Source organism: Podarcis bocagei (genome assembly GCF_964188305.1).
Source record: "Podarcis bocagei genome assembly, chromosome: 2".
Classification (NCBI taxonomy): Eukaryota; Metazoa; Chordata; class Lepidosauria; order Squamata; family Lacertidae; genus Podarcis; species Podarcis bocagei.
The window spans coordinates 22,374,525-22,398,647 of NC_138126.1; the positions used below are offsets into that span (position 1 = coordinate 22,374,525).

Genomic DNA, 24,123 nt, shown 5'->3' on the forward strand with positions numbered 1-24,123 from the left:
CAACTTCATTCAGGGGGTTGGACTCGATGGCCCTTGTGGTCTCTTCCAACTCTATGATTCTATGATTCTATGATTCATTTCTCCTTCCTGCTCCCGGGAGGAGGACCACTCATTTGTGCTCACTCATTTATGCACTCCTTCACTGTCTGATAGTTTGAAAAGTAACTTCCCCACGCAAAAGTGCATAATTGACTTGGGTACTGGGGTGGGGTGGGACGTTCCTTGGAGAGTTGATAGACATGCCTCTTTATCACTCGCCAATCCCTGCTTGAACTTGGCAAATCACAGAAGATGTTATCAAATATACTAACCTGACAAGGTTCATTGAAAGCAAATACAAGTACAAACTTGGGTGGTGCTTCCATGCTCTGGAGCAGAAGCATCTACCCCAACCGATTGCAATGTTTTGTTTCAGATTAGGGCACCAATTTTTGAAAAACCTCTTTTCACACCAATATTCTCCCTCACTGCTCTCAGTCTTGCACTCAAAACTCTGTGATCTCTAAACAACCATAGGAAAGCAACAAATCCCATGCCTAGGCTGTGATTTTACATTTTGCAGAACAGCATGCAACCTAACTCTGGGAGCAGTCCTGATTGGCCAGCCCTTAATTGCCTTGTTAGAGCATCCCATCCCATACTCACGGCCAGGATGGTCAGGTAAGGAGCTGGAGCTTCTCCTGGACCCTGTCCATCAGATTCTCAATTCCTCTCTTTCTGGAGCTCATGGAACCCTGCTCCTCCAAGGCTTCTTGGGCAGAGAGAGTTTGTTCTCTGTTGTCCTTCCTGAACATTGCAATGCAAGTGGAACGTAGCAAAGCTTTTAAGTAGTTTGGACTGGTGGGAGTTCTAGGTGGCCAGTCACGATAGAGTTCAATAATAACAGTTAAAATTACTGCTAGTTTTGCATGCAGAATAACGTAAGAATAATACCTTGTGATATTGTTTTATTGGATGCTTCAATGCTTTCTTTCAATAAAGTTTGTAAGTGAACTTGTGGTCTGTATTCTGTTTTGCTTCCAGTCTGTCATCTGGCTTCAAAATGGTGTCCAAATGTATGCAAACACAGACAAAAACCTGCTCTTGACAGCAGCAACCATCATGCAAACCATCATGCTTTCTTTCAATGAAGTTTAAAAATCAAGTTGCAGTCTGTATTCTATTTTGGTTCCTGTGTAATTATTGTAACTCGAACACAAAAGAAATCACTGTACCTTATCTTTTCCTTTCCTCAAGACTGAGGGAATTTTAATGAGAAAGTACAACTGGTGTTGGGTGCTGGTGCTTCATGGATGCACAGGAAACTGAGAAACCTACTAAAGGGCAAGCAAGCAAAAGAAGGAAGCAGCTGGAGGGAATTACTAATGGTCTTAGTTGTCCCTATACCAATGCACAGAGTATGGAAAACAAACAAAGTCCTCAGTGATAGTTTTGAGGAGAAGTTGGTAAGATGTGGACTAGGTGATACTATGGTTAGGTGAATTTGTAGCTGGCTGATTGACTAAACACAAAGAACACTTACCAATATTTGGATTTCCCTGGGCAAGATAAAGTGATTAACAATTTTTTAGAAGCAAGTATTTTATTATTCCTTAGGTTTATGGGACCACTGGGAACAGCAAAAACGTACTATTGTGGCACAAGGGGGATTCACATTAGTTCTGGGGAAATATGCCGCTAGGCCCTTATTGGCTGAGGGAAACTCTACTCTGGCATCAGGTGCTCATAGAAGCCTGGGACATTCTGTATAGCCCATTTCGATTTTTCTGAAAAATCAGTACATTATGCACCTAACATCTTAAGGAATTACTACCCGCATCCCTGTTCCTCTTCAGGGCCACCCAAGCATATTCACAGAGGCTTCATGCGGTGGTGCTGTGGTCTAAACCATGGAGCCTCTTGGGTTTGCCAATAGGGTGAGCTCCTGTTGCTCTGTCCCAGCTCCTGCCAACCTAGCAATTCAAAAGCACGCCAGTGCAAGTAGATAAATAGTTTCCGCTGTAGCAGGAAGGTAAACAGCGTTTCCATGCGCTCCACGGTTTCCTGTTGCACCGGAAAGCTGTCTGGGGACAAACGCCAGCTCCCTCGGCCTGAAAGCCGAGATGAGCACTGCACCCCATAGCTCCCTTTGACTGCACTTAACCGTCCAGGGGTCCTTTACCTTTTACCTTTGCACCATTCAAGCTTACCAGCATGAGAGAAGAAGCCAAGAAGGTTCCTCCTAGCCTTAAATAATAGTAAAGGTAAAGGTAAAGGTAAAGGATCCCTGACAGTTAAGTCCAGTCGCAGACGAATCTGGGGTTGCGGCGCACATCTTGTTTTACAGGCTGAGGGGGCCGGGGTTTGTCCATAGTTTTTCTGGGTCATGTGGCCAGCACGACTAAGCTACTCCTGGTGCAACAGAACACCCAAACCAGAGCAGCACATGGAAATGCCGTTTACCTTCCTGTCGGAGTGGTACCTACACTCCCCACATCATTGTTGTTCCTCAGACACCCCAGCATGTTTCCAGATCCCCATCAGGATCAGGTGCCCTGAGATGCTAATAAGGTTCCTATTGGCTTTATATAATGGCTATGTTGAACCTGGTTCCTCAAGCCAAGCAACTTGGTTTTTTTTTCAGAAGCTGACCAGTTGCTACTAGTTATTACCAGATTTTTCCATCTAGAGCAAGATTGGGCTATCTAACTAGGGGCAGGTGGGTTGGGCATCCTGGGTATAGCAGTCAAAAGTCAGAGAACAGATTTCAGCTTCTGCCCATAGTTCTCTCAACTGCAACACTTGACCTACTCCCCTGCACGTGAAGAGTCGTCATTCATTCCAATCAGAGGAAAGGCAATCACTGCCCTTGGGAACAGTGGTAGCAAAACCTGCCCTTCAGCTGATGGTGGTAAATTGATACTTTACCACACAAACCAACTGATAACTTGTTAAACTGGCATCTATAACCAATGCTGTGGAGCCACAAAAATCCATCAAGAGGCACATGTATGACATGGGCTCACCTGCTTTTGTTTCCGGGTCCTATGTCTTTGAACTGCCGGAATCAAGCCTTATCAGGAGAAACTGGCCACTCTCCAGGCACCCGGCTTGAGTTCCTTGTTGACCTCCCCGTCTGCGTTTCCCGGCAGGATACAGGCTAGGTCACTATCGGCGATCCTCCTCAAGCGTGAGAAGAACACACCACTCTTCCCTGCTCCCTGCTCCCCCCCAGGGAGGGGAAAGAGACAGACAGAAATGTATTTACATGCCTTTATTTCTGTCTTTGCACCAGTACAGAGAAACGCGTCTGCACTCTCCAAACACCAACAGCAGAGAGACAAACTCCACCCCTGTACTTCCAGTACAGGTCAAATGACACTCTGAGCTAACATCCAGTGCTCAGCACAGTGAATAGACTGCCCCTTCGTTCCCACGGTACAGTCCCAAACATTCATATCCTGTTTTGCTTTCCAGCCAGCTCTGACTTAGACACAGCTTCAACCTGTCTTGGGTTGTTAACAATAGTAACACATGCAACAGCTAAGTTAGCAAACTCTTTTGAATACCTCTTGGGTGGTACACCCTTTGTATCTCTCTCAGACCTGTGTATGAGGTGCTGATCCTCTCTGCTCACTGGTTCAGTCTCAGGACTCTTTGGAGAACCAGTTCCAATAGTAAACAGTGGTTCTTCCTTCATTTGTGAAGGCCTATCCATTGTGTGAGATTTCCTCTCAATGACTGTGTCAACTGAGCTCTGTGAGCTATCACTGTAATTTTCAGTACCACTGTAATCAGTAAAATCATCATCATCATCTGAATTGTCCTCAGTGGGAAATGTGTGAACCATTACTCTCTCCTGTCCAGGAGCACTCTAGAAATTTTGTGAGAATCACCTGACCAGATTCAGACAAAATTACTCTGTAGAGACCCTTCTCATATCCCACAAAAATGCCTCTGGCATTCTTTACTCCACCTGGAGCTTCTGTTCTCACATGAGACCCAAACACCTTAAAATGGGCAACAGAAGGTTTTATATGGAACAGCTTCTCAAAAGGAGAACTTCCCAAATCTTTTGAAACCTTTCTCAACCACGTGTGACAATAAGACATTAACGACTCCGCCCAAAACTCATGTGGCAAATGTGAACTCAGCAATTGTGCATTCATCCCCTTTTGCAATTCTTTGTTCACCCATACACAGACACTTCTGTTCCATGCTTCCGCAGAAACAGCAACCTTGTGCCTTATCCCTTTCTCATCCAGGAACTCCTGAAAATCCTGTAAAAGAAAAACTGGCTTTTCATCTGTGAAAAGACAATCAATGTTAGCATCATGCACATTCTTAACCTTGTCACAAAACTCTTTAAACCTTTCTAAGGCTTCTTGTGGTTTCTCTAACATAAATACCCACACATAATGAGAGAAATAATCCACACACAGAAGATAATATCTTGCATTGCCTCTAGATGGTGCTAGAGGACCAATCACATCAGCATACACCCGCTGAAATGCGCTGTCGACCCTGGTCACCTTCCTGGCATCTTTCGTCACACCTGCGAGAGAAATCATGTTAGAATCAGATGAATTACATTTCATGTAATCACTTTGATCAAAAGTCAACAAATACAGTCCATCTTTCTCTCTGGCAGAAAGATACAGCTCTCCATCTTTGAAGATCTTGCAGCTTTCACTATCATAGGACAATTTCAGTCCTTTTTTGCAATCTGCGAAACACTCAGCAGATTGAACTTTAACTCAGGAACCAAATGCACATTGTTAATAGTCAAATTCAGACTCTCAAGATACACAGTTCCAAACCCGGTCGCCTCCAGCTCCTGACCGTTGGCTTGCTTCACAGTGAAGCTTCGCTTCTTAAACGTCGAAAACAGACTTCTGTGTGGCGTCATGTGTTTTGTGCAACCCGTGTCAATGACAAATGTGTTCTCCACTTCTGGTGTGGTTCCTTTTGACATCAAAGCCTTTGCAGGTTTCACCTGGGACTTGGTACGACTTTTGCCTGACGCCTCAGGCTTTGCAGAGCTCCCCTTGGCTCCTTTCTGCTCACGTGGCTTCTTACAGTTCCGCTGAAGATGCCCAGTATGTCCACAATTGTAACATCGGACAATGTTCCAAGCTACAGCCTGCTCTTCAGTAGCAACAGCAGTGGGGGAGTCAGAACTCCGTGCCTCCCTCCCCCTGTCCTTCACATGCAGTGCAGCAAGGCGGTCTTGTTCATTCAGAACCACGGCACACACTCTCTCCGCCGTGAGGTGCGCGGCCGGTAGGGAACCAAGCTGACTAGCAACCGTTTTATTAGTCCGATTTAGGCTGTTTATAATCATGAAGCAGAATATCTCCTCCTGCAGAGGGAAATTGCGTTCCGCCATCTGCTGGCGCAGGAACTTCATCTCTGTCAAATGCGCTTGTACATCACCATCAGGCGCAAGCCTCAGATTGGTCAGCTTTTCAAAATGCAGCAACGCTGAAGAACCAGCATCTCTCTGATGTGTTCTACGCAGTGTCTCCCAAATCTCTCGTGCGTTCTCTAAATTCCGGATAGGCACGAGTTGGTCATCCGAGACACACAGAATTATAGCCGTCCTGGCTTTCACATTCTGTGAATTCCAACCTGGCGTTGGTGCTGCAGGGATGGGGTTCTCAATCACGCCAAAAATCCTCTGATTCTGTAGCAGGGCTTTCATCTTTATAGACCAAGATGAATAATTGCCATTAGTCAGTGGAGGTGGGTAAGGTAAGCCTCCCCCCTTCTTGGCATCCATTTTGAATCCAAGCCTCAGCTCTCACTCTCGAACCTGTAATTTCCAAGAGTCACTCTTGGTTGTTTACTGCCTTCTCCACTTGGCAGTTAAACCGCAAGCTGCTTAAAAGTCATTGCAAAGAACAGCGAAGTAGACAAAACACACTCCGTGTTCCAGCCCCCAGTCAGTAAGTTTCCACTCCACTTCACTGACTTCTCGTTGCTTAGCAACTGTGCATACCAGTGTTATCTTATCTAGGTATGCGAGGTATTCGGCTGTCGTATCCCAGTGCTGGTTTCTCTCAAACGCAGACACTTCAGTGAACCAAAGATTGCTTCTTCACGCGTTCACTTTACAGCCATAAATTCACCATACCTTTGGGGCTCCGTTGCTCGGCATTCACGTTCTTGATGCCCAGCCGTCTGTGTAGCTTCCAGCTGCACAAAGCTTTATCTTCCTTCCCTTGGTGCAGAGGATGAAGAACGATCCATCAACCTCTCTTGCAGATTTCCATGGATCAGAACCATCGGCGATTGCTACCAGATGTTGGAATCAAGCCTTATCAGGAGAAACTGGCCACTCTCCAGGCACCCGGCTTGAGTTCCTTGTTGACCTCCCCGTCTGCGTTTCCCGGCAGGATACAGGCTAGGTCACTATCGGCGATCCTCCTCAAGCGCGAGAAGAACACACCACTCTTCCCTGCTCCCTGCTCCCCCCCAGGGAGGGGAAAGAGACAGACAGAAATGTATTTACATGCCTTTATTTCTGTCTTTGCACCAGTACAGAGAAACGCGTCTGCACTCTCCAAACACCAACAGCAGAGAGACAAACTCCACCCCTGTACTTCCAGTACAGGTCAAATGACACTCTGAGCTAACATCCAGTGCTCAGCACAGTGAATAGACTGCCCCTTCGTTCCCACGGCACAGTCCCAAACATTCACTTCCTGTTTTGCTTTCCAGCCAGCTGCGGCTCGCTGCCGCATTGCTCCTTTTCCGTAACATGGTCTAAGATGGATGCAATATTAAAGGACTATGGGAAGTGAAGGACACGAGGCAGGAGTTGGTAATGCAGGTGAGCTGTGCATAAGCAAGCTGTCAGCTAGCTCTGCCGAAGCTCTTTTTATTAGCACAATATGCAAAACCAGTTAGATAGATTTTGGACTGTGACCTTTACACATCTTCCAATCCTGAGATCGAGGCGTGGTACAAAGTTATTTTGGCACCTGTTTCCACCGCATCATTTCCCCCTTGAACCATGTATGATGAAGGAGACAAAGGTCACAGACAGGGCACAGCAGACCACTAAGAGAGCAAAGGTTAGATAGAAGGCATGATGTTCAGACAGCTGTGGCTTTGTCTGCGGGTGGAAGTGTGCTCCACACCCGGCAGGTGGAAGTGTGCTTCCCACCCGGTGATCATTCCTTCACCATGTATCACTCACGGAAGGTGGACAGAGAAACAGACTTGTGCACACCTTTCATACTGCTGTGAGCAGCAACAGAATAAAAAAGTGAGCTCCTTCTAACAGAACTTTCTAGCAATATGGATGATCAAGCCAGAAGGCAGGCTATTTGAGTATTGGTTCCTCAAAACATCTTCGTGTCACAATTGAAACCCAGAGCTGATCAGGGAACCCAGTGAAAGGAGCAAGCAATTCTTCCACAAAAGATGAGATCTGGGACGTTTTGTGCAGCATTCAGCTGATCCCTCAGCCCATTTGGATTTGTCCTAACAACCAGCTCTTTGTGCGTGAAATGGCCCAAGGCAACCACTGCCTTCATCCTTGCTATTCTTCACTGTCAACCCAGGATATTGCCAGAGGCTCCTGGGACCTTTCAAGGCCACCAGGATGAGGCAAGAAGCCAAGAAAGTTCCTTTCGGCCTTATATAATGGATGTCTTGAACTCGGCTCCTCAGACTGAACAGTGTGTTCCTGCCTGGCCTGGAAACCTGCGGTTTCTCAGCTGCTAGCCTTCCAAAGCTCTCTCTCCATACAAAAGGCATTCCAATGGAGCAGAGCTTGTTTCTTGGTAATCGAAGGGCACGTCTGCTTCAGGTCTGGCTACTTACATTCTGCTTTCTTCTTTGCCTCAGGAGTGGAGGTAAGTATTACCCCCATCCCAGAAGAGGTAAAAGAAGAAGCAGCTACTGTTTTACATAGGTTGACTCTATTAGTAGCCGGAGAGATATACTTTGGGGTGGTGGGGGGAAATGCCTTCTGCCATAGGTCTGCAATAATTCAGTGTTATTGTGCATGCTTTTCATGCAGAAAGCCCCAGGTTAATCCCTTAGCATCTCCAGTGGAAAAATTTAAGGAGAAGAGAGTCGGTACAATAATGGGGCAAAATGGACCGGTAGCTTGAAATGCTGGAAGGCAGCTCTGTATGTATGTATGTAGGAGTGAATCAGGCTGCCCAACATCTGGTATATCTGTAGGATGTGGGTAGTGTTGTGGTCTAAACCACTGAGCCTCTTGGGTTTGCCAATCGGAAGGTTGGCGGTTCAAATCCCCATGACGGGGTGGGCTCACGTTGCTCGCTGTCAACTCCTGCCAACGTAGCAGTTCAAAAGCATGCCAGTGCAAGTAGATAAATAGATACCATAGTGATGGGAAGGATAATGGCATTTCCATGCGCTCTTGCTTCTGTCACGGTGTTCCATTGCCACAGAAGTGGTTTAGTCCTGCTGGCCACATGACCCTGAAATCTGTCTGTGGACAAATGTCAGAAAGCAAGAAGAGCACCGTACCCCATCATCGCCTTTGAATCGACTTCACTGTTCAGGAGTCCTTTACCTTTTATATGTGTATGGTTGGAGAGAAAATGTCTCATGTAACATTAAATACGTTCTGCCATTAGTGCCTTCACAATGGGACTTCCCTCCACCTCCTGAGTAGGCCCTAAATCTATTCAGTGCATTCCCCAAACTGCCGGAGGAAAATTTGGGCATGATACGAAGCAGGCATTGGGGAGGAGTGAAAGGGAGAACTTCTGTTGCAAAGGCACAATCCTTTCACTAACGTCATGAGTGCACTGAATATGACCAATGGGCGTATATTCCAGCTGTTTCTGCCAGGTCTAAAAGTGGAGCCCAATAGTTTAGAGCTCATTGGGAGCACCATCTTTGGAAAATAGAGGATTCCCTTGTCTGGGTTTAATGTGTTGCTAGACTAAGGGCACAGGAGCATGCTAGGAATCTGCATAGAGTTTCCCCATCCGCAGAGATGTAAATTTGGTCAGACTTTCTGATGGGGGAAAAAATCCTACTGCTCTAGGATCTATTCTGACAGCTATGGGTGCCTATAGGATTTTATGGGTTGGGAGACTGAAAATCAATTGGTTCCTCCACAAATGAAAAAAAAAAGGGGTCTCACTTGGTACAATGCTTTGCAGTACATCCAGGAAAGAAAATTAATATAAATGAGGAAAGTGGTAGGAGTTCTTGGGGCTTCAGACCCCTCGTCTACCTCCTAATGAAGCCCCGGATTTAGTGACCAATGGGTGAAGGTGATGCTTTCAATGCTTTCAGGAAGAAACAATAAAACAAATTTTTGTGCCTCCTACAGCAGATGCTGTGAAATGCAGAAAATGCACGTCAACTGGTCCTGGCAAGCCATGTAAACCAAATGATTTGATATGTACGGGGCTATTCTGTGTAATGACAGAAAGATTGGCAGGTAAGAAGGCCTTTCTGTGACTATGACTTGCCTATTCTATGCTCTGGTAACCTCTTCATTTCTCTGATGAAAATGGGAATATCCCATTCCACAATGGCAATTTTATTATTTATACCCCACACATCTTACGGGGTTGCCCCAGCCACTCTGGGAAGCTTCCAAAAGATATAAAAACATAATAAAACATTAAACATTTTAAAAACTTCCCTATACAGCAGGCTCGTCCAACTCTATAGAGACTGCGACTGAATTCACTTGGTAATGTAAGGAGTAACTGTTAGGCAAACATTCTTTAAGAAACAGACAAAAGTTCCTGGAAGCTTTAAGGAGGGTTCCAGAATTTTCTTTAGTGTATAGTAGTGGTACTCTAGGCTTCATTGGTGTCAGCTGGAGGTGCAAATAAAGGGAGGAAGCTGCAGTTGCAATTTCTGCACCAGGAAATCACACACCATCAGTGCGCCCAACAACAACGAGGTGGGGAGGAAGACAATATGTGCTGCTGATACTGTGAGTTTTGCTGTGTCAAGATTGTTAATTAATGGACTGAAATTATACTGTGCTGGAGAGATAAAGAAGGAATGTAAATAGCTTGTACATAAGAGTAACAGAAATGCTTGTGCAACCAGTCAAGCAATAAAGAAGCTCTTGACTGTGAATTTGAGTATGACTCCTGTTCTTGTCCTCTGCCTCTGGGGAAAATTCTGCTACAAACAGTAAGAAGTGGTTTTACCGAGGTGCCGCCACACAAGCAGAAAAGCGCAGCAGAAGTGTGTGGGCGGTAATCTCTAATAGTAACACCTCTTAACAGAGTGGTTAATGGACAAATTGACAGAGCTGCCAAATATTGGGCATTGCTTGGCAAGTGCAAAGTTGCAGCAGCAATATGAAAAATACCAAGCATTTCCCATGAAAAAAAGTATTAGAAAGCTTTTCCCCAGCTCCATTTTGAACACATGGATTCAATTTTGCAGCTGGGGAGATTCATGGACATATCACAGCAAGACAGACTGGGCAACAGTCTTCCAGCAGTACTGGAAAAGCTGCTTCATTAGAGTCTTAAATGCCAGCTATAGTCTTATATTAAGCCATATTACATAGAGGGACCTTGCTTAAGATGATGAAATGTTGGCGAGGAACAAGGAAAATAAGGTTTCTGCTTCAAGGAACTAACTGGCATGTCACTTGGAAAGTAGCCTATTTTTCAGTCTGAAGGAAAGGTATTTAGGATTTATTTTAGACAACAGTGGTGGAAATTCTGAGATTTAAGGGTTTGTTTTATGTGGCGATGTATTTTGCGCATGTTTTAACTTAATTTTATTTTAATGTTGACACTAGTAGTTTTAGCATGGGGGAAAAATCAGTTTTAGGTATGCACTTGTAATGGAGCTTAAAATGGAGTTTATTTCAATGTGCTGTGAGGTTGTCTCTTTTTTGGTATGAACTATGGACTCCACTCACTAGTTAGTATCAACATATGCACTTCTCTTTCTCTCGCCAGGTCCAAATAAGGAGTTGCAGACCTTGAAATTTTGTGGCAAAGCTCAGAATAAAGAATTCTGCGGAACGCAAAGGGGAGAGGAACTTAAAGTACAATGCTGTGAAACTGACATGTGTTTTGACTGATATTACTGTTCTATTCTTCTATTGTTTTAACCCATCCAGAAACCTCATGGTAAAGGGTGGGTAGCCAATCTTTCTCCTTCTCTTTCACTTTCTCCTTTGAAAAACATAATATTAGAACATTTCATATCCTTTGCTTTTGACGGATGTCTGGTCTTCCTTCTGCCATTCCAATTCAAATGACAGAGCAAACACAGAAAAGCAAGAAACCCCACCCCAAGACTGTGATTCTACCACTGCCACCACTAGTACACCACTGGTGATAATAGTAATAGTAGTAATAACAATAACCATAACACAAAAATAATAATAAATTGATCCCCACTCATCTTAAATGTGTAGCCCCAGATGTCTGTTTACCCCCTTTTAGGTACCCCCTTCGGCTCATACTCCTGGTTTGAAATCCTGCTCTTCATCAGCCTGCCAAATGGGTCAATTGCAGGTCTACTCCGGGGGGATTTAAAACAGCCCACGCCAGCCCCTGATGTCTAGCATTCTTCGGTGGATCAACCCACCCATTTTGCATTTACAAATTGAATTGACCTGGCTATGGCTGTGGTGGTCGCTGTATTGTTGGTGCCCGGTAGGAATTTGCCTACCTGGTGAATTGGCTATGATCTGGAGGTTTTGCCTAATCCTGTAGCAATCGTCACAACTTTGGTGGTTTAGGCGTTGGGTAGCCTTAGCCTTGGTTGGAGGGGGGTTGTACCCTGGCCTTCCCCTCCAGAAATAGGGTATCCTGTTAAAGAGGCATGTGATGGAGTTGCTTCTGTCCCTTTGCCCAAATGGGGGGAGGGGCTTGGGCCTCAGCATTCTTAGGGGTAGGGATCCCTGTGGAGATCCCCCTATTTGATGTAAGTCATGGGAATCCCCACTGCCGGGTTGACCCTGATGTCATTTCCGGTAGGCAGACTGGAAATAAATGCTTACCCAATGCCTATAGGCAAACTACTTCATCTGTAGTCAATAAAGTTGTGGCCTGATTATATCTCATTCCACTGTGTGACCTCCTTAATTGGTAGCTCACTTGAGCAGAGGAAGGCTGCACACCCTGGGCCTGTAGACTCTGGGAAGCTTCCAGGAGAATATAAAAATACATAAAACCATCCAACATTGAAAACTTCTCGATACAGGACTGCCTTCAAATGTCTCAAGGTCAGTCCTTAATTGCCTTGTTAGAGCATCCCAACCAATACTCACAGTCAGGATGGTCAGGGGGGAGGCTGGAGCCACTTCCATCCAGACTCTCCTAGGTCATGCCCATCCGATTCTTAATTCATCTCTTCCTGGAGCTCATGGGTCACTGTTCTTCCCAACCCCTCCCTGGTTGTAGAGCTCAAATGTTCCCTTTTCTCTTTCCTGACCATTGCCGTGTAATTGGAACAAAGCAAGGCTTTTAAGTAGTTTGGACTGGAGGGAGTTCTAGGTGGCCAATCAAGATAGAGATCAATAATAATACTTAAAATTACTGCCTGTTTTGCATGCAGAACAAATGCGAGAATAGTAGCTTGCAATATTTGTTGTACCTTACGCAACAATGCTTTCCTTCAATAAAGTTTAAAAATGAAGTTGTGGTCTGTGTTCTGTTTTGGTTCCTGTGTAATTTTTGTATCTTGATCACACAAGAAATCCCTGTACCTTATATTTTCTGTTCCTGCCTATTTTAAAAGTATGGGCCATATTCCATGCTTTGCAACAGACGTCTGTGCTCAGCAGCACTTCCTCTCCCTCTCCTGCTCTCCCTCCAGCTTCCGGCAAGCACAGACAAAAATACAACAAAGCAGATCCTCCATTCTGCACAACACTCTTGCATCATATACGGCAGTCTTCAAACAGAATCCCAAACACAAATCACATGAGCCCAGTCAGCATCTGGAAGTACTAACGTAACCGTACCATATTAGTGTGTTTCTCCAAGTCTTTGCACTCAGATTCCAAAATAAAATGGCCTCAGTCAACTGTTTAACCATCCAACCTTCCATCTCTCCCCAATTAAAAGCATCAGCTCCTATTGGATGCTATCTGGCTCCAAGAAATATGAATTCTGTTCATGGGATTGCCAGGAATCAGAGTCTGTCTTGCAAGCCTGCTGTCTCTCCATGTCCCACATCTTTGAGTAAAGTTGAAGATACATGCAATATCAAAGGACCACTTATTTATGACTCATGGAGAACAGAAACACATGGCTGTGCACATCATTCATTCCGCTGTGAGCAGCAGTGAGATACAAAAGAAAGCTGCTAACACAATGATTCGGGAATATGGGCTGGCCAGAAGTCACCCATAGTGTTTCATCTGCAGGCTGGTTGAGAGTTGCCTGCTCGGCACATTGTACTATTACAACTGAAACCTGGAGCAGAACTGAAAACCTTCGTAAGATAGCATCAGACATCCGCCACTCCTCCGTCATATATGGTGGTGTTCAAATAAAAATCTGTACATAAATCATGGCTCACAGTCCCTAAATTACATGAGCCCAGTCAGCAACTGGACTTGGCAACCACGCAGACAATTATCAAAAGGGAAATTGAACTCTCCCCTGAAATGGGCTCCAAGGTACAGGATTTCACCTTAAGAACTGGATCTGCTGAATCGAAACAATCCCTTTTACAATTCCCTTTTACCTGTGAAAGGAAGCTGCTTTTCTCCTGCCTCCTGATGAAAACATGAACACTGCAAGTTGCAGGACAGATTGTGCCATCCTTGGAAAAGAGGGTCTAGTTCAGTGTTTCCCAACCACTGTTCCGCGGCACACTAGTGTGCCGCGAGATGTTGCTTGGTGTGCCGCGAGATGTTGCCTGGAGGGAGGTGGGCGAGTCGGGCGGCGAGAGGCGGGGAGGCGGCGGCGAGGAGAGGCCGCCCAGCGCGGGGCTCTCGCCGTCTGCCTGCCTGGCTGCCTGCAAGCTCGGCGGGCAGCGCCTCCGTCCGCAGCGCCCACCTCGCGGCTCTCATTCCCTGCCCCTGCCAAAGCTCACCCAGCCAAGCCGCGCTCTCCTTCCTGCCTCGCTTTGCTGCCTCCTCCCCCCCCACCCCCAAAGCTTGGAGGTTCCCTGGCAAGGGGGAGGGAAAAAAATTGAAACTTACACTTTCGTGCGTCCCTCCCGGCGTGACGCTGCGCGCTGACGTCACGGGGCTGTAATGGTGGTGTGCCTCGAGATTTTTTTCATCAAACAAGTGTGCCTTTGCCCAAAAAAGGTTGGGAAACACTGGTCTAGTTGTCTAGGTGGAAGGTGTTGCTAGTCTCAGGGCACAGGAGCTTGCCACAAACAATTTCCATCTCTTAATCTATACACAGAGATGCAAGTTTAGTTGGACATTGAATACTGACTGGTCCCTTCACAAACGAAATGCTGTCTATTACAACAGACGCTGTGAAATGCAGACTGTGCTCTTCAAAGGGGCCTGGCAAGCCATGCGAACCGAAGGAGAAGACATGTATGGGACCATTCTGCTTGAAGATAGAAACATTTTCAGGTAAGTCTTTTCTGTCAACCATCTCCCTTTTTCTCTGCTGGGACTAGAATGACCTGAGATATAAGTTTAAAACTAAAAATAAAAAAATTGGACATGTATCTTTCATAAATGTTCATTTTATTTTAATGTTGACATTTTAGTAGTTTTTCTAGTTTTAGCAAAATAAATTCAAAATTCTATTTAAGTGCATATTTTTAAATGAAGTTTAAAATGCGGAGAAAGCTTTTCTCTCTCTCTTGATACGGACTATGGACTAATTCAGTAAATTTCTCTTCATTCACTAGTTGGTATCAACCTAAGCACTTATCTATCTATCTCCAGGACAAAATGGCAAATTGACTAATTACGTCAAAGAATGTGGAGTTTGAAAAAACTCTGTGGGACAGAGGTGACATCGGGAGATAAGAAGAAAGTATCATGCTGTAATAGCAACTTATGTTTTGACTGATCATTCTATTCTTACGTTGTTTTCGCCTTTCCATGTAAAAGGGTGGGTAACCAATCTTTCCCCTTTGATAGACATAATATTAGAACGTTTCATATCATTTCCTTTCGATGGACAACAGGTCTTACTCCTGCCATTGCAATTCAAATGACAGACAAAACCCCCATGCATACATTCTGATGCCACGTCTAATAATCAAATTCAGGGGATGTTCCACACCCAACAGGCTCATTGTCCTCCACAAAATGGTGGCTGACTGTGTGACCTGGGGAGTCTTCTGTATTTGCGGAGGGCTGCCATATATCTTAGACCGATGATTTTCCAGCTCCCTAAGTGCATTGGGAAGCCTCCATGAGCACAGGAACCCCCCCCCCAATTTGGCTATCCATACTTGTTAATCAAACACTCATCCAGTTCACAACTGTGTTTCTCCTTCCAGCTCCCAAGAGGAGGACTACTCATTTGTGCTCACTCATTTATGCACTCCTTCACTGTCTGATATTTTGAAAAGTAAGTTCCTCTTGCAAAAGTGCACAATTGACTTAGGTATAGGGGTGTAATGGGTCGTTTTTTTGGAGAGTTGATGGACATGTACAGTGGCGTAGCGTGGGTTGTCAGCACCCGGGGCAAGGCAAGTAATTTGCGCCCCCTAACCCGAGGATTTTCGCTTCCTAACCCGTGGATTTGCGCCCCCTAACCCTAACCCCCAGATGTTGCGCCCGGTGCGGCCGGCCCCCCCTGCACCCCCCACACTACACCACTGGACATGTACCAAGCAGTGATTTGCACTGTCTATAGGATTTGTGGGTCTCTTTATCACTCCCCATCCCTGCTTGAACTTGGCAAATCACAGAAGATGTTATCAACTACAATAACCTGTGCTAGGGATGGTGACAATTCCTCTCTTCCTGTAGCTCATGGAACCCTGTTCTTCCCAACATCTCCTTGGTTGGAGAGTTTGAATGTTCTCTGTTCTCTTTCCTGAACATTGCCATGTGACTGGAACGTAGCAAAGGTGGCCAACCATGATAGAGTTCAATAATAATAGTTAAAATCACTGCTAGTTTTGCATGCAGTAATGAGGCGAAAAAAATAGCTTGTATTATTTGTTGTACCTTACGCATCAATTATTTCTTTCAATAAAATTTAAAAATAAAGTTGTGGTCTGTTTTCTATTTTAGCTCCTGTGTAATTACTGTATCTTGATCACAAAAGAAATCACTGCACCTTATATTTTCCTTTCCTCAAAATTGAGGAAATCTTATTTATATGGGCCATATTCCATGCTTTGCAACAGACCTCTGTGCTCAGCTGCATTTCCTTTCCCTCTCTGGGCCCCTCCAGCTTCCGGAAGACACAGGCAAGAATACGACAGGGCAGAACAAACAATGCAGATCCTCCATTCTGCATAACACTCTTGCATCATGTATGGCAGTGTTCAAATAGAATCCCATACACAAATCACATAAGCCCAATCAGCATCTGGAAGTATTAATGTAACCGTACCATATTAGTCTGTTTCTCCAAGTCTTTGCACTCAGATTCCAAAATAAAAGGGCCTCAGTCAACTGACTAACCAGCCAAACTTCCTGTGTTGTTGTTGTTGTGGTTTAGTTGTTTAGTCATGTCCGACCCTTCGTGACCCCTGGACCAGAGCATGCCAGGCACTCCTGTCTTCTACTGCCTCCCACGGTTTGGTCAAACTCATGCTGGTAGCTTTGACAACACTGTCCAACCATCTCATCCTCTGTCGTCCCCTTCTCCTTTTGCCCTCCATCTTTCCCAACATCAGGGTCTTTTCCAGGGAGTCGTCTCTTCTCACGAGGTGGCCAAAGTATTGGAGCCTCAGCTTCACGATCTGTCCTTCCAGTGAGCACTCAGGGCTGATTTCCAGAGCCAACCTTCTACTTCTCCCCAATTAAAAGCATCAGCTCATATTGGATGCGGTTTGGCTCCAAGAAATATGGAGGTGGCCAGAATATCTGTTCATGGGATTGCCAGGAATGAGAGTCTGTCTTGCATGTCTGTTGTCTCTCCATGTCCCACATCTTTGAGTAAAGTTGAAGATACATGCAATATGAAAGGACCACTTATTTATCACTCATGGAGAACATAAACACATGGCTGTGCACATCATTCATTCCACTATGAGCATCAGTGAGATACAAAAGAAAGCTGCTAACACAACGATTCGGGAATATGGGCTGGCCAGAAGTCACCCACTGTGTTTCATCTGTAGGCTGGTTGAGAGTTGCCTGCTCGGCACATTGTACTATTACAATTGAAACCTGGAGCAGAACAGAAAAACCCTCGTAAGATAGCATCAGGCACCTGCCACGGTCCGCAATGTGTACCAAATGGTGTCACATGTGACGGGTCATTCTGTGTAATGGCAGAAAGAGTTAAAGGTAAGGCATCTTTTCTATGTTCCTCTTTTTCTATGCTGCAATGAGCACTTGTCTCTTCTATGCTCTGGTAACCTCTTCATTTCTCTGATGAAAATGGGAATATCCCATTCCACAATGGCAATTTTATTATTTATACCCCACACAGCTTACTGGGTTGCCCCAGTCCTTCTGGGCAGCTTCTGACATGCATAAAAACATAATAAAACATTGAACATTTTTTTTAAAAAACTTCCCTATACAGGATTGCCTTCAGACGGCTCGGGCGTCCTCCTTACCCTCCAACATTTATCTGATGAAAATAGGGACATCCTAAGAAAAAGCGGGACATTCCAGAATCAAATCAGAAACCAGCTTCTCAAAGTCAGGGACGTCCCTGCAAAATAGGGATACTTGGAGGGTCTGCTAGGTTAGATTACGGCAGTGCATTATACGTGGTGCTGCCTTTGAAGACAGTTAGGAAAATGCAGCTGGTCCAGAATTCGGTGTGGGGATGTTTAGGATAGTTGGCAAGGAAATATTTCTTAAGTGTTATCCTTCCTTCACTCCCACTAGTGAGTGATGTAGCAGAGCCAACCCCCTTCTGTACTGATGGAAGCTAGTTGATAGATTTCTTTGAATCTCCACAAAATGACTAATCCACTCTGGCTTGCCCAGATGGATTATTTCTGGTGTCCCCTTTTCTTCCTCCTAAAATATAATAAAGACTCAGAAGTCTGTCTTTAAAAGTCTAACAATAAGTTTACTCACAAGTTGTTCACAGTACACATCCTGGAAGGCAGGCTTTAAGCTTCAGGTTACAAACATACAACGTGGCTTACATCCTTTGTGAGGATGGGCACAAGTGCTGCTGGCTGAGAGCCAGCAGCCAACAAAATGGAGGGGACTGAATCAAACAGAACTGAGACAAAATGGCCACGTGACTCTGCTTTTATAGAGTCACACTCATTTGCTGAGTCACTTATGGGGGAACAGGAAGCAACACACATCCCACATTCAGCTGTCAGACTACTCACCGGGGCAAGACAGTTTGAGCATATAACACCAATCCTGGCCTAATTACACCAACAGCCAATCAGTTTTTGGACCCAATTCGAAGCGCTGGTTTTAACCTATAAAACCATACATGGCTCAGGACCTCAAGGACGGCCACTCCCCATATGTATTGACCTCCTGGACCCTGCAGTCATCATCTGAGGCCCTTCTCTATGTGCTTTCTATGCAGGAAGTAAGACAAAAATGATCCTTTTCTGTAGTGGCTTCTCATTTGTGGAATGCTCTCGCCAGACAGGCTCTCCTGCCACCATCATTATATAACTTTAGATGCCAAGCAAAAACATTCCACTCCTCCCAGACCTTTGGCTTATTAAACAATCTATGGCCTTTAATAATGTGTGTGGGGGGGAGGTTCTTTGTTTTCATTTGTTATTATGGTATGTATGTTTGTGTTTTTATATTGTAAGGCATCCAGTGATCTTTGGACGAAGGTTGGTATAGAGAGAGTTAATAAAGAATAAGAATAACCTTGAGCAGATCAGGGTGAATGCTTAATAAATGGAAGAGCCCAAAGTTTTGCTAGTGCATAATAAAATTACTGTGCATAATAAATTTACTACATTCAGTTATGATTTTCTGGTCAGGCTCTGAATTCTCTTGATAATGTAAGGAGTAACATCTTCCTAAAAATCACTGCAACCCCACATCCCTACCCACAAGGCCTGGGTTGCTGTGCGTTAGAGTAACCTGGTGGACAAGCAGCGGCAAGGACAGGTCCATCTGCTTCATCCAACCAAGTCTCTGTTACACATGCCAGGTTAAGTCCTCCATCCAGTCATGGATGGCAGTGGTCTTACGAATCATTGACCTGGCATTGCATAGCAGCACCTTCAGGTCATGTGGTGATTCCAGTATCCGTCTTGCTGATTCCAGTATCCGTCTGGACATGGAGGCAGGGATAGTCCTTAAACAACGACTAAACCTGCCTCCTCGGTAATGACATGGTCTGGTCTTAGCATAACTCCTCCTCCTGCCCATGATCACTGAGATCGGTTGTCCCAGTGCATCCCCCCCCCCCGGTGAAACCTGCCCCAGCCATTTTGTTGACTGGGACCCACTCCCAGGCAGCCCTGACCCCTCCCATTAAGAACAAAATAAAGCTTAATTAAAAAACACACACACAAAACCCCCAATACAAACCAAAAACAGTAAAAATTACAAACATACCAAAATTAAACATTCCCAAACCCGACTAAACATCCATCCCACCCCCCACACACCAAAAATAATTTTAAAACGTAAAAATAGAATTTTTAAAAAACATATTTAAAAGAACTCTGTGCTGTTCTGAGTTCTCCTGGGCAACAACAGCAGCAGCGGCAACAGTCCCTATGAGGCCTGTCAGGCCCCGCCTAGGCCAGGTGGTGAGTGGCAGGGACTGAACCTGCAGGCACTCACAGCAGGGGTGTCCTCTGAAAAACACCAGACATTTCCAATGAAAATGGAGCATTAGAAAGCTTTTCCCCAACTCCATTTTGAACATGTGGATTCAACTGTGCAGGTGGGGAGATTCATGGACATATCAATGCAAGACAGACTGTGCAACAGTCTTCCAGCAGTACTGGTGAGGCATCAGGCATAAGCCTGCATTTTATTAATGTTTGATCAGGACTTGTATATTAAAGAGAGAGCTTAGATTTTCAAAAGTTTCATGCCAGGCAGACCAGCTGCTTAAGAAAACACTGGCAATGTTTTTCCTAGACAAAGGGGCCCCTTTGATTGATAGCAGAAAACAATTCTCAAAGTCGTAAAAGCTGAAATTACAGGCTAAGAACGAGGACACTGACCCTACATGTTACAGAAGATAAAAAAAGGCAGAGATAAGCATAATTAGGAATGAGTAAATAGTAAAATAATGCCAATGTGCCTCCCAGTAAAATGAGCCAGATCTTCTTTCCAAGGTTAAAGACCAAATGGAGAAGCATCTAGCTGGCAAGTCTTTTTTTAAAGCTGTTTCTTTCTTAAACTGAGAAAGTTAGAGGGCAATAAATGTTGGGAAGAGCACATGGAAACAAAGCAACTGGCTGGAGAAGGGGGGGAGTGTAAACAGGGGAAGAGGCTTCTTTTAAAGCGGTTTTTTACTGTGTTCCTTTTTACTGAGTTCCCTTTTCTACTTTAAAAAGGCCTTATTCCTTTTAAGAGGCTATCTGTGTTGTGTATTAAATATATTGGCTTAAATGTAATTATGCAAAGGATTTAAGAAATGCTAGATTTCATATAGTTGTAAGAGTTGTATTTTGAAATTAAGTCAGCCACCAGCCTAGCCCTGCCAGACAGGAAGACGCCATCCAAGCAGTCCTGAGCAGTCCTGATATATTAGTTGTCAGACATTTGTTTAGAAACCTTCAAATGAAGGAGATCTTTCAATGTTGATGTGAAACTCAAGATCCTTGACATATGTTTAAGATAAAAATTTAAGATTAACCATTTGTTTTAGAAGGCAATAGGGCAAGGAGGGCAAGAGGTGAGCTGGTAATTAAGATTCCTTGTTGAGACACATGTAAGATATATTACTACTTATTTGTCATTTATAGATGTAACAATATATAGCTCTTTGTGTTCCATATAAGGACAGGAGGATATGGGTGTATCTTTTTGTGATTGGTTCTAGCAATCAGCCAATAGGAATTTCAACCAGGCTGATTGGACAGAGGCAGCCACAGGAGGAGCAAAGGGGGCTGGATTAAGGGAATATAAGTGCTGGCCATAATGGCAGGAGGCCAGGCCAGAGCTTGGTAACCATATACCACTGTGCCTCTCATTTATTTGTCTGACAAATAAATAATTATTTTAATTTCTCTATTGCTGCGTTGAATATTTCATTCCAGCTAAGCGTTAACCACAAGCAGGGTGCTACACTGGAAGAGATGCTTCATTAGAGTCTTGAATGCCAGCTTTATTCTTATATTAAACCACATTACATAGAGGGACCTTGTTTAAGAAGATGAAATGTTGGAGAGGGGCAGGAAAGTAAGGTTTCTGCTTCAAGGAACTAACTGGCATGTCACTCGGAAAGTAGCCTATTTTTCAGTCTGAAGGAAATAGATTTGGGATTTATCTTAGACAACAGTGGTGGAAATTGTGAGATTTAAGGGTTTGTTTTATGTGGACATGTATTTTGCACATGTTTTAACATTATTTTATTTTAATGTTGACACTTTAGTAGTTTTAGCATGGGAAAAAATTCAGTTTTAGGTATGCATTTGTCAATGGAGCTTAAAATGGAATTTATTTCAATGTGCTGTGAGCTTTGTCTGTTCTTTTGGTATGAACTATGGACTCCACTCACTAGTTAGTATCAACATAAGCACTTCTCTTTCTCTCGCCAGATCCAACAAACAAGTTGCAGATCAAATTTTGTGGCGAAGGTCATTATGAAAAATTCTGCGGACTAGAAGAAGATAAAGTTAAAATACAATGCTGTGATGATGACATGTGTTTTGACTGATTTTACCGTTCTATTCTTATATTGTTTTAACCCATCCAGAAACCTCTTGGTAAAGGGTGGGTAGCCAATCTTTCTCCTTCTCTTTCACTTTCTCCTTTGAAAAACATAATATTAGAACATTTCATACCCTTTGCTTTTGAGGGATGTCTGGTCTTCCTCCTGCCATTGCAATTCAAAAGACGGAGCAAACACAGAAAAGCAACAAACCCCAATCATCACAACTTTGGTGGTTTAGGCATTGGGTAAGCTTAGCCTTGGTTGGAGGGGGGGTTGTCCCCTTGCCTTCCACTCCAGAAATAGGGTATGCTGTTAAAGGGGTCCATGATGGAGTTGCGTCTGCCCATTTGCCCAGATGGGGGGAAGGGCTTGGGCCTCAGCGTTCCTAGGGGTGGGGATCCCTGCAGGGATCCCCCTATTTGATGTAAGTCATGGGACACCCCACTGCCGGGTTGACCCTGATGTCATTTCCGGTAGGCAGACACTAAATGCTTACACAATGCCTATAGGCAAACTACTTCATCTGTAGTCAATAAAGTAGTGGCCTGATTTGATCTCATTCCACTGTGTGGCCTCCTTAATTGGTAGCTCACTTGAGCAGAGGAAGGCTGCACACCCTGGGCCTGTAGACTCTGGGAAGCTTCCAAGAGAATATAAAAATATATAAAACCATCCGGCATTGAAAACTTCTCGATACAGGACTGCCTTCAAATGTCTCAAAGTCAGTCCTTAATTGCCTTGTTAGAGTATACCATCCCATACTCACAGTCAAGATGGTTAGGGAGGAGGCTGGAGCCACTTCCATCCAGACTCTCCTAGGTCATTGTCCATCAGATTCTCAATTCATCTCTTCCTGGAGCTCAGGGAAGCCTGTTCTTCCCAACCGCTCAAATGTTTTCTGTTCTCTTTCTTGAACATTGCAATGTAACTGGAATGTAGCAAAGCTTTTACGTAAGTAGTTTGGACTGGTGGGAGTTCTAGGTGGCCAATCAAGATAGAGTTCAATAATAATGGTTAAAATTACTGCTAGTTTTGCATGCAGAAATAACGTGAGAATAATAGCTTGTAATAATTGTTTTACCTTACATATCAATGCTTTCTTTCATTAAAGTTTAAAAGTGAAGTTGTAGCCTGTATTTTATTTTGGTTTCTGTGTAATTATTGTACCTTGACCACACAAGAAATTGCTGTGCAGTGGTACCTTGGTTCTCAAAATCTACCCGTTCTGAAAGTCCGTTCCAAAACCAAAGCATTCCAAAACCAAGGTGTGCTTTTCCATAGAAAGTAATGCAAAAGGGACCTCCAAGATGTTATTGTTTGCAGACCATAAGGTCATCTGCGGGGCATACCAGGAGAGGCAGTCCTATAGGTACGAGTGTCCCAGGTCATATAGGGCTTTAAAGGTTAGAGCCAGCACCTTAAACTTAACCCTGTACTCCACTGGGAGACAGTGCAGCTGATATAGCACTGGTTGGATGTAGTCCCATGGTGAAGACCCTATAAGTAGTCTTGCCGCAGCATTCTGCACCCGCTGGAGTTTCTGGGTCACCTTCATGGGAAGCCCTGCATAGAGTCAGTTACAGTAATCAATCCTGGTGGTTTGGATCATAGTGGCTAGATCAGGGTGAGAAAGATAAGGAACCAACTGCTTGACACGGCGGAGATGGAAAAATGCTGCCTTTGCTGTAGCTGTAACCTGCGCCTCCATAGAGAGGGAGGCGTTGAGGGTTACACCCAGAGTCTTGACAGAAGGTGCTGGCACTAATTGCTCCCCTGCAAGGGATAGGAGTTTACCCCCCAACCCCATGTCGTCTCAACCCAACCAGAAGACTTCTGTCTTTAAAGAATTTAGCTTCAACTGGCTCCCATGCAACCATCCAGCCACAGTTTCCAAACATCTGGTCAGTGTATCTGGGGCTGAATCAGGATGGCCATCCATCAACAGATAAAGTTGGTGTCATCAGCATATTGATGACAACCCAGCCCGAAGCTCCGAACAAGCTAGGCAAGAGGGTACATAAAGATGTTAAAGAGCATTGGGGAGAGGATTGCGCCCTGTGACACTCCACACGCCAAGGGGTACCACGACGACAACTCCTCCCCTAGCACCACCCTCTGTCCCTGACCTGAAAGGAAATAGTGCAGCCATTGTAAGACTGTGCCTTGAATCCCCACATCTGCAAGGCGATGGTCCAACAGTTCATGGTCAACCATGTCGAAGGCTGCTGACAGATCTTGAAGAAACAGCAGCCCAGACCCA

The 24,123-nt window shown here is 44.6% G+C and overlaps 3 long non-coding RNA genes across 3 annotated transcripts; 2 read left to right on the plus strand and 1 right to left on the minus strand.

The window, feature by feature from the left end:
* Positions 1 to 80: 80 nt before the first annotated feature.
* LOC308581361 lies at positions 81 to 22,986 on the plus strand. The gene is made up of 2 exons (XR_014005008.1): positions 81 to 853; positions 22,845 to 22,986. It is a non-coding gene; the product is annotated as an uncharacterized lncRNA (long non-coding RNA).
* On the plus strand, positions 7,656 to 11,439 carry LOC308581268. The gene is made up of 3 exons (XR_014004908.1): positions 7,656 to 7,844; positions 9,308 to 9,418; positions 10,917 to 11,439. It is a non-coding gene; the product is annotated as an uncharacterized lncRNA (long non-coding RNA).
* LOC308579931 lies at positions 21,498 to 22,742 on the minus strand. The gene is made up of 2 exons (XR_014004645.1): positions 22,630 to 22,742; positions 21,498 to 21,809 (listed from the first exon to the last, which is right to left on the minus strand). It is a non-coding gene; the product is annotated as an uncharacterized lncRNA (long non-coding RNA).
* Positions 22,987 to 24,123: the final 1,137 nt, after the last annotated feature.